We start from the raw sequence: 16,622 nt of genomic DNA, 5'->3' as shown, positions 1-16,622 counted from the left end.
AAGACACAGTTCTGGAAACAATGCTTACACCATGACAGCAGTTCAGCAGTGAACCAAGAAATACTAGGATCATGGGACATTGCATTAGGAGGTTCTTGCAATAGTCTGTGAGCCATCATACCTCTCTGGAACGGCTGCAGGGATACAGTGAGAAGCAGCTGGGGATGGTGAGGAAATACCTAGGCCAAGGTGGGAGAGTCTCTGAACTGTTTCACATAGTTCAGTGAAAGTGGCTTCTTGTTGGGCCAGTCTGGCCTGAACCTCTGCTGGATTCATGGGTAGGTATTTTGTTATGAATGTACACACATGCACATGAGGAAGATAATCCAAATGCTAGAGGTTTTATTGAAGAAACAGGGCAGGTTAGAGGAGTCAGGTGGGTACTCGTAGTCAGGTTGGTCTGTGGTCAAAAATGTGGGGCCAAGTCTGGAAGGCGTCCAGGGGTCATGCAGGAGATGAGGTCTAAAACACAGGCAGGATTTGAAAACCAGGAAGACAAACATGTATCTGGAATGCAAAATGGGAATGGCAAGTGTCCTGTGACACTTGACAGTGTGAGGGAGGGGAGCTTAAATGGGGAGGTGGGGGTTGGTTGTAATGAGTATAGTTTTCAGGTGTGTCATTAGTACTCTGGCGAACAGATCGGAGATGTCAGTGAGAAAAGGTAGACGTGGCAGTGCAGGGATGAGCATGGTTCCTGGAGTTCATAACAGTTAGTTGATGTCTTTCTAACTGCCAGAGGCTGAACAAAAATCATTTTTGGAGTTTTCTTATATACAGCCAGGACACAGTTTTTTTATGCAATGGTTGAGTTGTACTAAATACACTTGAATCTTGTAGCAAGCTACAAGATACAGGCAGACACAGCATGTAGCAAAATACAGGCAGACACAGCATGTAACAATACCTATGAAAGAGAAATTAGAAAGAAAGCACCAAAACAACTTAATGTACCTAAGAAATAATCTGAAGGACAGCACAAGATTGAACATAAGCACTAGATGGACTTAAGAAGTGGTGTCTCACACCAGACAAGACCCAAGATGAGACTGTGCAAAGAAGCTTCTGAGAAAAATCCAGCACCTAGAAGCAGGATGCATAGTACTGGCAGGGAAAACATATCCTGAGTGACACAACCAAGTTGAAGGGATCATAGAACAGGAACATAGGTAAGGCATATGTATCCTATGGGACATAGTTATTGAATTCCCTATATAGAATATATATTTGTGGTATCTGTAGAGAACCTCTAGAGGGAGATACATCTAGGGGTGGAGAGGTTCCACCTGGTCATGCTGAACAAGCCAGAGGAAGGTAGAAGTTAGCTTGCTGGTTGTTTAGTGCTGAGTTACTTTAAAGGTGTATTAGCTTATCTAATGCAGATGTTCGTCTGGTTCTTAAGTCGAGGACACCACAGTATTGTATATCCATAATCAATATCCTTATAAAGGAAATAAAAACAGTTAAACTGTAGAAGAATTGACATAGTAATAAAATAAAAGTAATAGTAATAGTTTTACTACACAGTAATAAAAATGGACTTCAAATTTAGGTTAGGAACTTGAAAAACTCTAATTTACTGTTTCATAAAGGCAGCAGTCTAAAGTTACTGTTTGCTATTTACTTTGATAAAGACCAAAGATTGCCCCTTTGTCCCTATGCAAATCAACCTCCCTCCATCTATAACCCACCTGTGTGTCTGTGAGACTGTAGATAGGAGAAACCTTTGGTGACGTATTAATTGTAAGTTTTTTGGAAATTTCAATACCAGCAAAAAATAAGCCTTTAACTACAAATCTGCAGAACAAGATTGATGATAAACTTTTCTCTTCTCTGCAAAGTTACTCAATCAAATTTGAATCTGAATTCAGCAAATTACGATCCATTAAAATCGATAGAAAAAAATCTAAAAAAGAATCTATAAAGCACTGAAATATGTGCAAAACTCTTAAATTGTAAAATTGTTGGCTAAAGATTCTCCTAACACATTCAACTGCAGAAGCTTGAAAATGTATTTAAATCCAATTCATATATATAATTTTGGAGAAAATCAGCCACTAACAGACTTTAAAGACCATTATGCAATATATATACAAAAAAAAATTCTTACTGTATTGGTATGTATACGCATTGTTTAATTCATAAATGAAGTGCACATTGCTTATATGTGACAACCATAAAAATGTTTTGCTAAAATGTATGCATACAGATTTTTAATATAAAGTAAAACTAGTAGATATGCTCTCTGTAGACAACATTCTGGAATGACAGCATAATTATTTCCACATTAATAAATGCTAGTAGACAGTAGGAGAGAGAGACTGTAAAAAAAGCTGACATGTAAAACATTTAATCAAATTTACCTTAAGAGAGGCTCTATGCAAATGGTCCTCCCACTCCTATTTATTGAAGCACAAAAGACCAACTGCTTTTACTTATCAGCATCAACACAAACCATGTTTTCTACATGCCTACTGTTGCTGCTTGTGGCAGCAAGAACCTGTGAGTGTTTTAAGATTTGACTTTGAATAATATTGTGTAGTTATATACTTCCTTTTTATAATGATTTTGAACCATTTTCAACAGGTGTTCACTGTATTGAACTGTCTCAATCTGGATCCATGGTTGTAAATCCTGGACAATCGTTGACACTCACCTGTAAAGTGTCTGGGTATTCACTGACTGACAGCAGCTACTGTACACACTGGATACGGCAGCCTGCAGGAAAAGCTCTGGAGTGGGTTGGAAGAATATGTAGTAGCGGTGGCACCAGCTACAGTGATAAACTGAAAAGCAGATTTCAAGTTTCCAGAGACACTTCCAGTAGCACAGTAACCTTACAAGGGCAGAATCTGCAGACTGAAGACACAGCTGTGTATTACTGTGCACGTGAACCACAATGAAACAAACAAATGACAAGCCGGATCAAAAACTCTGCATACGAGATATCTCCTCATACAGAAATGTATGCCATGACTTAAAATTCATTCCTTTTAAACAGTTCACATTAATCTTCTTTGGTTTGATCTTCAAGTATGTTCATTTAAACTTTAGCAAATAAAACCATCGACAATATATGCTGTATATGCAATGGTAGGATGAACTGATGAGAGAGTATCTCATACAGATGGGGGACATGGTCATCATTAAAGCAGATGAGGTTCGATTGCAGGACATAAGACAATCAATGGCTGGACATGCAGAACTGAAGGACAGCACAAGATTGAACATAAGCACTAGATGATCTGATGACCCAAGATGAGACTGTGTAGAGAAGGTTCTGAGACAATCCAGCACTTTGAAGCAGGATGCATAGTACTGGCAGGGAAACATATACTGAGTGACACAACCAAGTTGCAGGGATCGTAGAACAGGAACATAGGTAAGGCATATGTATCCTATGGGACATAGTTATTGAATTCCCTATATAGAATATATATTTGTGGTGTCTGTAGAGAACCTCTAGAGGGAGATACATCTAGGGGTGGAGAGGTTCCACCTGGTCATGCTGAACAAGCCAGAGGAAGGTAGAAGTTAGCTTGCTGGTTGTTTAGTGCTGAGTTACTTTAAAGGTGTATTAGCTTATCTAATGCAGATTGAATTCCCTAAGTATTTCAGAGAAGTTGGTGTATTAAGCTACATAATGAGTACAGTTATCATATAAATAAAATACTGTCTGCCACAGTACACTATGGAAGTACTCTGGTTCATATGCTTCTATGCTGTTCATTGTTCATCTTTTATCTTCGATCTGTATGCATGAATGAAAACATTCCCATAAATTCTTCAGCATGAGCTGACATAGTCCTGATGTGACTTGATATAGACAGCTGTGCCTATGTGCCTGGAACCAGGACCACATCATGTTCTTTAAATATGTACAGGCAGCAGGGGGCAACATTTACTCAAATATGTAAGCAGCAGGAAGATGTAAAGGTGGTACTAGTACATTCTCCCCAGCAGCAGCATCCTGTGAGGCAGTTTTGGTTAGTTTAAAATGTTATTCAATCAAAACCACCTTAACACAAATTATACTCTAAAGAAAAATTAGATGTGGTAACTAATCATTCAGTAGTATATATATATATATATATATATATATATATATATATATATATATATATATATATATATATATATATACATTTTGTATGTAAAACTATGCATACGTTTTCTCAGTGGAGCAGAACATTTAAAATTATTAGCTAGTGCGCCATACAAAAGCACTCCTTTACATATGGAAGGTTAAAGGTTAAAAACAGGTGTTACTTTTTCAGCTTCAACACACACCCCGACCTCCACACGCTTACTGGTGCTGTGTTCAGCTGTGTCATGTGATGTTTTAGTTCTATTTTGTACAAATTTTCAATTCATAATCTGAAGATATCTTTTTCAGCAGGCGTTCACTGTGATAAACTGACTCAGACTGGATTCATGGGTGTCTTTCATTCACTCTCTAATAGCAGCTTCTGAGCACATACGATATGACAGTCTTCAGGCAAAATCTCGAGTGGAGTATAGAAATTTGTACTACTGATTCAGTGATGAACTGTAAACCAAGTTTGAAGTTTCCAGAAACAATTCCAGCAGTAAAGTATTTCTAGATTTTAGCAAACTCTGCAGACCCAACCACACAGAGAAATAAATTAGCAGAATGGCCATAAAAATTCACACTCTGTGGAAAATAATTCTATTAGAAATGTTTTCTTTATAGAACAAATATTTGTGGTGCAGATGTTCTTCTGGTTCTTAAGTCTGTGACACCACAATATTGTATATCCATAATCAATATCCTTATAAAGGAAAAAAAAACCAATTAAACTGTAGAAGAATTGACATAGTAATAAAATAAAAGTAATAATAATAGTATTACTACACAGTAATAAAAATGTACCCCAAATTTAGGTTAGGAACTTGAAAAAAATCAAATTTACTGTTTCATAAAGGCAGCTATCTAAAGTTACTGCTTGCTAATTACTTTGATAAAAAAACAAAGATTGCCCTTCCTCACTGTGTAGTTTGTTTCCATTTCATCTGAATAAAAGTACAAATCCATCCCAGACCTGAGCAGAACTCATAATTAGTCCCATCTAGACTTTGGACAAGTGTCCTTGCACTTTCTTAATTAAACTATCTGATTTTGTAACTATTCTTGCTATTTGCTCAGATAAAGGCCAAAGAATGAATAAAAGTACAAATCCAACCCATACCAGATTAAAAATCATAATCCGTCCCAAGACTTTATAAGTGTCTTTGCACTTTCTTTTCTATGCCCTTTGATTTTGTCCCTCTGCAAATCAGCCTTCCTTCATCTATAACCAACCACCTGAGTCTGTTTACTGCCTAATTGTCCTGGTTATTTGTACCCTGTGCTTTGTCTTATAGTTTGTTGATTATTTAGGTAAGTCTGGTCTGACCGTCGTGTCTGTATTACGCCTGCTATTATTGTCCTCACCCTTGCCTTGTCAAATTGCCTTGTTCATGAGTTACCTCGCCTCTGTGTTTTCCCCTTTTGCCTCTGTTGATTTTGCCCTCCGTGATTGTTTCCCTCATTTCATAAACTGTCTCCCTATGCATGCATTCTGCCTCTCGCCTGTTACTAAGGGAATTTGTTACATTGATCCACAGCAGATAAATGATACAGTTTGAGCCGACATACTCCTGATGCGACTTGTTCATAGGCAGATTTGCTAATTTGCCTGTAACCAGGTCCACGTGTTCTTTATATACACAAAGGCAATGGGGGGCAACATTCACTCAAAAATGCTATCAGCAGGATGACGCAAAGCTGTTACCAGCACATTCTGCCCCCCACAGCTGCATCATGTGATGCGGACTAGATTCATTAAAAAATGACTCGGGGTGGGGGGTCCCGTGACAATTGCACATTGCTTATATGTGACATCCATTAAACCTTTTTGTTTTTTCATTCAGTACCAGTACAAAAAAGATACTATTAGATAGTAGGAGAGACAGACTCTAAAAAACAACTGACGTAAAACATTTCATAAAATTTACCTGAGAGTCTCTATGCAAATGTTCCTCCCTCTCCTATTTATTGAAGCACTAAAGAGCAACTGCTTTTACTTATCAGCTTCAACACAAACCATGTTTTCTACATGCCTACTGCTGCTGCTTGCGGCAGCAACAACCTGTGAGTGTTTTAAGATTTGACTTTAAATACTATGGTGTAGTATTAACTCCTAATTGTGTATTATACTTCTATTTCATAATTATTTTGAACCATTTTCAGCAGGTGTTCACTGTGTTGAACTGTGTCAATCTGGATCTCTAGTTGTAAATCCTGGCAATCCAGTGACACTCAGCTGTAAAGTGTCTGGGTATTCAGTGTCTGATAGCAGCTACTGTACAAACTGGATACGGCAGCCTGCAGGAAAATCTCTGGAGTGGGTTGAAGAAATATGTGGTAGCAGTGGCACCTACTACAGTGATAAACTGAAAAGCAGGTTTCAAGTTTCCAGAGACACTTCAAGCAACACAGTAACCTTACAAGGGCAGAATCTTTAGACTGACGACACAGCTGTGTATTACTATGCAAGTGAACCGCAGTGAAACAATAAAATTACTAGCCTGCTCAAAAACTGTCCACATGAAATAAATCCTCATACAGAAATGTATGCCATGCCTAAAAATGCACTCCATTTAAATAGTTCACATTAATTTTTTTGGTTTGATCTTCAAGTATTGTCATATTTGCACTCCACTCCTTCACATTTTTTATTGTCAGTTTATTGCTCCCATCCATGTTCCCATGTTCTTTATATACATAAAGGCAACGGGGCAACATTCACTCAAAAATGCTATCAGTAGGGGGATGCAAAGCTGTTACCTGCACATTCTCCCCCACAGCTGCATCCTGTGATGTAGACTAGATTCATTAAAATGCATTTGATCAAAAGATGTCTTAATTCAAAAATACTCTAAATTAAATCTAGATGTAGTAATTAATCATTCAGTAGTATATACACAGATTTTGTGATTTCTCAATTAAGTAACACATTTAAGATTATTCGCTGCTGCTCCATGCAAACACACTCTTTTATATTTTGAAGCATTTGAGGTTAAAGACAGGTTACACTTGTTCAGCTTCAACACACCCCAACCTGCACACACTTACTGGTGCTGCTGGCAGTTGTGTCATCTGAGCTTTTAAATTTTTTAAATGAAATCCATGGTGATGGTAACACTCACTACAGTGACAAACTGTCAAACAAGTTTTAAAGTTGCACAGTTACTTCCAGCAGGACAGTGTTTCTATATTTTAACAAACTGCAGACCCAACAACACAGAGATAAATTAGCAGAATGTCCATAAAAATTACTCTGTGTAAAACAACTCTATAAGTGTTATTCTGTATAGAAATAAATATTTTAGAATCATTATCCTAATAGAGAAAAAAACAGTCAAAATCTAGAAGAATCGTCATAGTTTTCACCAAATATAGGTTAGGAACCTGGAAAAACTCCAATCTATTGTTCCAAAAAGGCAGGAGTCTAAAATTGCTTCTTGCTATTTGCTTGGATAAAGGCCAAAGAGTAAAACTAATAAAAGTACAAATCCAACCCAGACCTCACTAGAAATGATAATCATTCCCATGTGCACTTTGGAAAAGTGTCCTTGTACAATTTTAATTAAGGCCTCTGATACTTGTCTCTATGCAAATCAGCTTCCCTCCATCTATAACCCATCTATGTGTCAGTGAGACTGTAGAGAGGAGATCTTTTCTGTTCAGCTACAGTGTGCACCATGTACTTTTCATCTCTCCTATTGCTGATGCTGGCAAATCTACCATGTAAGTGTCACGATATAATAAGATAATTAAGTAGCTAAAAAAAAAAAATCAGGGAAAAAGTTTAATTTACAACTTTGATTATTCGGTTTCACAGGTTTTCTTTGTCCGAGTCTGACTCAGTCTGACGCTGTGGTTAAAAGATCTGGAGATTCATGAACTGACCTGTAAAGCTTCTGGATTCACATTCAGTAGCTATGCTATGAACTGGGTCAGACAGGCATCTGGGAAAGAACTAGAGTGGATTGCATTTATCCACACATCTACCAGTCACATCTACTATTCCCAGTCAGTCCAGGGACGTTTCACAGTCTCCAGAGATAACTCTAGTAGTCAGATGTACTTACAGATGAACAGCCTGATGAGCAAAGACACTGCTGTGTATTACTGTGCTAGAGAGACACAGCGATGACAGTGGTACAGTCATACAAAAACACTTTTTCATACATTTACACAGTGAAACCTTTTGTGATATAAGTTTTTTGGAAATTTCAATACCAGCAGCAAACAAGCCTTTAACAACAAATCTGCAGAACAAGATTGATGATGAACTTTTCTCTTCTCTGCACAGTTACTCAATCAAATTTAAATCTGAATTCAGCAAATTACGATCCATTAATAACTCGATAGAAAAAAATCTGAAAAAGAATCTATAAAGCACTGAAATATGTGCAAAACTCTTACATTGTAAAATTATTTGCTAAAGATTCTCATATTTAACATTCATATTTAACATTTTGGAGAAAATCAACCACTAAGACTTTAAAGACCATTACGCAATATATATACAAAAAAAATTCTTACTGTATTGGCATGTATACTCATTGTTTAATTCATAAATGAAGTGCACATTGCTTATATGTGACAACCATAAAAACCTTTTGGTAAAATGTATGCATACAGATTTTTAATATAATGTAAAACTAGTAGATATGCTCTGTGTAGATCACATTTTGCAATGACAACATAACTATTTCAGGATTAAAAGATGCTAATAGATATTAGTAGAGACTGACTGTAAAAAAAGCTAACTTAAAATTTTTAATCAAATTTCCCTTGAGAGGCTCTATGCAAATGTTCCTCCCTCTACTATATATTGACGCACTACAGACCAACTGCTTTTACTTATCAGCTTCCAAACACACCATGTTTTCTACATGCCTACTGCTGCTGCTTGTGGCTTGCATTTATCCACACATCTAGCAGTCACATCTACTATTCCCAGTCAGTCCAGGGACGTTTCACAGTCTCCAGAGATAACTCTAGTAGTCAGATGTACTTATAGATGAACAGCCTGATGAGCGAAGACACTGCTGTGTATTACTTTGCTAGAGAGTGTCACGGTATGGCCCCTCCCCGCTCAAATGTGTGCGTGTCTGTGTGTGTCTGTCTGTATGTGTCTGTGTGTGCATGCGTGTCTGTGCGTGCGTGTCTGTGCCTGTCCGTATTACCACGCCCTCTTGTGTTGTGCACCTGATCCTTGTGGTCAGTAATTGTCATGAGTGTATATAAGTCTCATGTCGTATCGTCAAGGTTGTCGGTGTTTGACCCATGTAGTGTGTCTGTGTGTGTTGAGTTGTGCTTGTGATTAAAACGTATGTTCTGTTCAACGTGCCTCGTCCCCGCATCCTCCTTAACCCGTTAAACGACACAGAGAGACACAATGATGATAGGCAGTGGTACAGTCATGCAAAAACACTTTATCAAACATTTATAGATCCATGTATTTAGATTTGTAACAGTTTGGAAAAAAAGTTTCACCCTGATAGACTTTAATCGCCATTACACACACAAAATAATAATAATAATAATAATAATAATAATAATAATAATAATAATAATAATGTGATGGTGGTGACACAGAGGGAGTGAGACAAGGGTGTTAGGAAGTGCTCTTTATTGTCCATAGTGTACACACATAGTGTAGAACAAAAAACAAGAATGTATTCCATCGAGCTCCGTCGTATACATCAGTCTTAAGACCATCAATGTACAGCGCTGCCTTCCCGGGACCTGTGGGTTTAAGTAATGAGGGATTGGAATGTGAAACAGGTGCATAAGATTAACATGAAGGTGATTGGGAGCGGGGCAGGTGTGTGCTGTGATCCTGAGCCAAAGTGGCCGTGTCCTTCCTGCTGGATGGCCGGCTGGTTGTGTGTGTGTGTGTGTGTGCTCATTGACAAATTCTAAAGGTAAAAGTGCACATTGCTTAAATATGAAATCCACTAAGCATGTTTCTTTTTTTTTTTCAATCAGTACCAGTACAAAATGTATTTAAGCACCTAAATAAATGCATACTGATTTTTAATATAAAGGAAAACTAGTAGATATGCTCTGTGTAGACAACATTCTGGAATGACAGCATAATTATTTCCACATTAATAAATGCTAGTAGACAGTAGGAGAGAGAGACTGTAAAAAAAGCTGACATGTAAAACATCTAATCAAATTTACTTTAAGAGAGGCTCTATGCAAATGATCCTCCCTCTCCGATTTATTGACGCACTACAGACCAACTGCTTTTACTTATCAGCTTCAACACAAACCATGTTTTCTACATGCTTACTGCTGCTGCTTGTGGCAGCAAGAACCTGTGACTGTTTTTAGATTTGACTTTGAATAATATTGTGTAGTTATATACTTCCTTTTTATAATGATTTTGAAACATTTTCAACAGGTGTTCTCTGTGCTGAACTGTCTCAACCTGGATCAATGGTTGTAAATCCCAATGGTTGTAAACCCCTGTTGTTCTGTTGTCTATTGTCAGTGTTTGACCCCATGTTCATTACATGTTACACTACACACTATGCATTGGCTGGTGTTGCTAGTTTTCTACGTTGTTGCTGTTTAGTGTGTTTTGTTCTGTTCATCGTGTTTTTTGTTTAGGTTTTGTTTGTGTTGAAATAAACACTTTTTTCATTACAGAGAAAGGTGACGCGGTCACTGTGAAATTCACACCTCTGCTTTTCAGTTGATGTTTTCTAAAATGTGTCAGGAGGGCCATAACGTTTTCCACATGTTCTCCTTCAGACTGGTGAAATATAAGGAGTTTGTAACATGAACTTGCCTATCATGTTACAAATGATTTTGTCCATAAATAGCTGGAAAAGAGAGAGACAGACCATAAGGCATGACTAGGTACTCATAATGACCATGTAATGTCTGCGTGAAGGCTATGTTCCACTCATCGGGGCTGAGTCCGGAAGGTGTCCAGGGGTCATGCAGGTCATGCAGGAGACGAGGTCTAAAACACAGGCAGGATTTGAAAACCAGGAAGACAAACACATATCTGGAATGCTTGGTATGCAACATGGGAATGGCAATACTTCTCGAAGTGAGTGTAAGGGACGGGATCTTAAATAGAGGGGTAGTAATGAGAATAGTTTTCAGGTGCGTGATTAGTACTCTGGCGAACCTGATTGGAGATGTTGGTGATAAGAGGTAGGTGTGGTAGTGCGGGGATGAGCGTAGTTCCTGGAGTTCTTCTGTGTCTTTCTAACTGCCACAAGCTGTAACATTTGACCACCCTCCTGACAGCCCTGTTTCCATAGTTTCCCTGTCGTGTCTGTTTTCCTATACTTCCTTGTTCCGTTCTTTGGTTTCGTTTTTTCCACCCCGTGTCTGTTCCTCAATTCCAGTCCTTGTTTTGATTTTCTCTGTTCATATGTTATTGTGGTAAGTTTGGTTTGGTCCGCCGTTGTTCAGTTTGCTCTCGCTATCTCTGTCGTGGTCCTTGCTCTTTCGCTTCGTCCCTGCTGATTAAGTAAGGCTGAACAGAAACCATTTCTGGATTTTTCCTTATATTTTTTCTTATATACTCATGGGACCAGACAACCTGAGCAGAACCAGCTGCAGTTAAAGGGTAACACAAAAGTCCAGAACACAAATCCAACAACAATATACCAAGGAAGTGGCGCAGAGGTCAATATGCAGAATAGTCTGCACTTTAAGATTTACACAAAAGATGTGACATTCTTAAACCAGCTGACAAAGGTGGAGCTGTAGTCATTTGGAGAAGACATTTCATAGAAGGAAGCCCTTATGCTACTTTCAAATACCAGCTTTCATAGGCAGGACAGCTGGCATCACTCCTCAGCTTATAATACTCACGGGACCAGACAACTTGAGCAGAACCAGCTGCAGAGTTAAAGGGTAGCACAAAAATCTACAACACAAATCCAATAACAATATACCAAGGAAGTGGCTCAGAGGTCAATAGACAGACAGGAAAACAAAACAAAGACGACAATCCAAATGTGTGAGAATTATATAAAGCAGAGATCAAATACAGACAGGGATAACACTCAGAGATGCAGAGTACAAGTAGCAGCAAATCTTCACAATTAAACTATGCTATTGGGCAATCTTAATTGCACTGACACTGATCACAAGGGACATGTGATAACAGTGAGGTGACAGGCAAGAAGGAGGGAGTTCACTACTCCAGTGATCCTGACCTCTGGTAGCCAGAGGTGGCACCCTCCTGATCCAGTGTGACACAGTTATATTTCTCCATCCAGTAGTCTAATACACCATTTCAGTAGGATGCCTCCCAGATTCTGCATGGATCTTATCAGAGATAATCGTTACAGCCATTTCTATACATTGCTGAAATTTATGCAAAGTTAAATTGACTAAATATCCTGAAGGAAGTCTTACCACTCAGTATTCTCTGAAGATAAGCTAACAGATGTTCATAAAATGTCCATATTATGAATCAGAGTAGCTGTTTATTTGTACTTCTTTATTCCAAGGATTTAAGCAAGATTTTACTATGTGTTTAATCCCCGATATGACATGGTTAATGAATTTTGTAAACAATTCAGAGAAACCGATATATTAGGCGACGTAATGAGTTAATTTTTCATATAAATAACATGCTTTGCCACAGTACACTATGGCCATATTGGGGTTCATATGATTCCAGAATTTTCATTATTCATCATTGCGCTATATTCCAGAATGAAAACATTATCATGAGTCCTAATATTATTCTGAGATTAAAACTAAAAGGTGATCAGTGAATTTATCAAACACAAGGTGTGATTGATCCACAGCAGATAAATGATACATTGTAAGCCAATATACTCCTGATGTGACTTGACGTAATCAGTTGTGCCTGTGTATCCATGGAACACCATCCACATTCTTTATTATACATACAGGCAACAGGTTGTAAATCCTGGACAACCATTGACATTCACCGGTAAAGTGTCTGGGTATTCATTGACTGATAGCAGCTACTGTACACACAGGATACGGCAGCCTGCAGGAAAAGCTCTGGAATGGGTTGGAGAAATATGTAGTGGTGGTGACACCTACTACAGTGATAAACTGAAAAGCAGGTTTCAAGTTTCCAGAGACACTTCAAGCAACACAGTTAACGTAATGTAACCTAGAAAACTCACCTCCCTGCGGTGGAACTCACATTTCCCCAGCTTACAGTAGAGGTGGTTCTGCAATAGGACACGGAGGACAGCTCGAATGTCCCAAACATATTGATCCCAGGAGGACGAATAGATCAAGATATTGATGATGTAAGCGACGACGGATCTACCCAGAAACTCCCATAGGACCTCATTTATGTAGGCTTGAAAGATAGAGGGAGCCGTGGCTAGACCATAAGGCAGAAGTACGTACTCATAATGCCCAGAGGACGTACTGAAGGCCGTTCTCAATTCATCGCCCTCCCTAATCCTTATCAGGTTATAAGCACTGCGTAAGTCTAACTTGATAAAAAACCTGGCTCCCCTTAACTGTTCAAGCGTGGCTGGAACTAAGGGTAGAGGGTACGGATATTGCAGTTCATTGAGCCCTCTGTAGTCTACACAAGGCCTCAATCCTCCATCATTTTTCTTTACAAAAAATACACTTGCAGAGGCCGGTGAGGTGGAGGGACGAATATTTCCTTGCAGTAATACCTCTTTGATATATTGCCCCATTGTTCGTTCTTCCTCCTGCGATAGAGGATAAACCCTACATCTGGGAGGAACAGCACCCTCCTTAAGAGAAATTGCACAGTCCCAATTATGGTGGGAGGGGGGGGTGTAGCTATGTGGCCCTCATGGGACCAAACAGCAGCACCAGGCCGCTATACTCCGAAGGTGTTGAGTTCTTCGTCATCGTCGGGGCGATCTGTAGACGTTGACTGCAGAGGCACAGCCCGGGTAGGAAGGCATCTCCCTTCGCAGGAGGTCACCCACTCAAGGATATGATTATTGATCCACTGCAGGTGAGGGTTGTGTTGATGTAGCCATAGCAAACCTAAAGTGAGGGGGTGAGAAAGAGAGGAAAGGAGGTAAAAGGAGATGTGTTTAACGTGTTCCCCATTTGTTTCGAGGCATACATGGGGAGTGACGTGTGCCGTAGCCCGAACCCACAGGTCCCCCATCAAGCACTTGCACACTTAGAGGCGAAGGCAGGGGAATTTCTCTTATCCCCAGCTTCTTAGCGAAGTCCCAGTCCATTACTTTGCCTGTGGCTCCAGAGTTGACCAGGTCTGTGGCAGAAAAAGGACGACCCCGTGGCGAGCGTTCGGAACTCAATGGAGAACTTTGCTGCTGACCGTGATCCCTGTTTCGCGCGAAGCAAAGTCTGTTCACAGAGTCTCCCCTGACAGGGATGATAAAACACGGCTTTCAGTTCTTGCACAAAAGTGTGGTAGTCGTTCAGCAGTGGGGAAGAGTTCATGATGAGAGTGGTTCCCCAAGTACGAGCTTTCCTGGTTAGCCTGGAAATCACAAAGGACACCTTCGTGTGATTGGGCAGATGAGGTTGGTAACCAAAAAACAGCTCGCACTGCACTACCAACCCCTCACAGCTCTCCAGGTCTACTCCGTAAGTCTCTGGCATGGCGTTCAAACACCTTACCCCTTCTGAGACCGGGGGAGTAGCAGGAGAGGGACTTTGATTCTCAGGGCTCGTGGTAAGGCGGTCCACGCAGAGCCCGAGACTCTGAACGAGACAGAGAATCTCTCCAATTTCCTGCCTCTGCTGCTCCAGTGCCTCCATCTGTGCAGCAAGCAGGTGAGCCCAGTCAGGGCTACTCGCCTCGCTTCCAGGTGGCTGCCCATTCTGTGACGCTGAAGGCACAGAGGAAGCAAGGGACAGGGTAGTGAGGAAGTGTTCTTTAATATCCATAGGGAAATCACAAATGGTGCACATCCCTCCTGCTGGATGACCGGCCAACCGTGACATGCCATCCAGTAAATCTTTTTCTTTTTTAATTCAGTACCAGTACAAAAACGTATTTAAGTGCATAAATGTATGCATACAGATTTTTAATATAAAGTAAAACTAGAAGATATGCTCTGTATAGACCACATTTTGCAATGACAACATAACTATTTCAAGCTTAATAGATACTAATAAATAGTAGGAAAGTCTGATTGTAAAAAAAAAAAAATTGACATGTAAAACATTTAATCAAATTTACCTTAAGAGAGGCTCTATGCAAATGTTCCTCCCTCTCCTATATACTGACGCAATAAAGACCAACTGCTTTTACTTATCAGCTTCAAAACAAACCATGTTTTCTACATGCCTACTGCTGCTGCTTGTGGCAGCAAGAACCTGTGAGTGTTTTTAGATTTGACTTTAAATCCTGTATGTGTAGTATACATCTTTTTATAATGATTTTGAACCATTTTCAACAGGTGTTCACTGTGTTGAACTGACTCAGCCTGGATCCATGGTTGTAAATCCTGGACAATCGTTGACACTCACCTGTAAAGTGTCTGGGTATTCAGTGACTGATAGCAGCTACTGTACAGACTGGATACGGCAGCCTGCAAAAGCTCTGGAGTGGGTTGGAAGCATATGTGGTAGTGGTAACACCTACTACAGTGATAAACTGAAAAGCAGATTTCAAGTTTCCAGAGACTCTTCCAGTAGCACAGTAACCTTAAAAGGGCAAAATATGCAGACTGACGACACAGCTGTGTATTACTGTGCACGTGAACCACAATGAAACAAACAAATGACAAGCCGGATCAAAAACTCTACATGCGACATATCTCCTCATACAGAAATGTATGCCATGATTTAAAATTAATTCCTTTTAAACAGTTCACATTAATCTTCTTTGGTTTGATCTTCAAGTATGTTCATTTAAAGCAAATAAGACCACAGAAAATATATGCTGTATATGCAATGGTAGGATGAACTGATGAGAGAGTATCTCATACAGATGGGGGACATGGTCATCATTAAAGCAGATGAGGTTCGATTGCAGGACATAAGACAATCAATGGCTGGACATGCAGAACTGAAGGACAGCACCAGATTGAACATAAGCACTAGATGATCTGATGACCCAAGATGAGACTGTGTAGAGAAGGTTCTGAGACAATCCAGCACCTCGAAGCAGGATGCATAGTACTGGCAGGGAAAACATATACTGAGTGACACAACCAAGTTGCAGGGATCATAGAACAGGAACATAGGTAAGGCATATGTATCCTATGGGACATAGTTATTGAATTCCCTAAGTATTTCAGAGAAGTTGATGTATTAAGCTACATAATGAGTACAGTTATCATATAAATAACATACTGTCTGCCACAGTACACTATGGAAGTATTCTGGTTCCTATGCTTCTATGCTGTTCATTGTTCATCTTTTATCTTCGATCTGTATGCATGAATGAAAATATTCCCATAAATTCTTCAGCATGAGCTAACATAGTCCTGATGTGAGTTGATATAGACAGCTGTGCCTATGTGCCTGGAACCAGGACAACATCATGTTCTTTAAATATGTACAGGCAGTAGGGGGCAACATTTACTCAAATATGTAAGCAGCAGGAAGATCT

The 16,622-nt window shown here is 39.4% G+C and overlaps 1 protein-coding gene across 1 annotated transcript in view; it reads right to left on the bottom strand.

The window, feature by feature from the left end:
- The window catches only part of aldh3b1 (aldehyde dehydrogenase 3 family, member B1), a 37,950-nt gene extending 23,421 nt beyond the window's left edge, over positions 1 to 14,529 (bottom strand). Inside the window, exon 1 of the mRNA XM_081710964.1 lies at positions 13,219 to 14,529. The gene's annotated coding sequence lies outside the window, so the exon portion shown is untranslated. The remainder of the gene's footprint in view (positions 1 to 13,218) is intronic.
- Between the last annotated feature and the right edge of the window lie 2,093 nt (positions 14,530 to 16,622).

This window comes from Electrophorus electricus, chromosome 3, assembly GCF_041902795.1.
Source record: "Electrophorus electricus isolate QZ-2024a chromosome 3, ASM4190279v1, whole genome shotgun sequence".
Taxonomy (NCBI): domain Eukaryota; kingdom Metazoa; phylum Chordata; class Actinopteri; order Gymnotiformes; family Gymnotidae; genus Electrophorus; species Electrophorus electricus.
The sequence above is the reverse complement of the archived record's forward strand: the minus strand, read 5'-3'. Positions and strand labels throughout refer to the sequence as shown.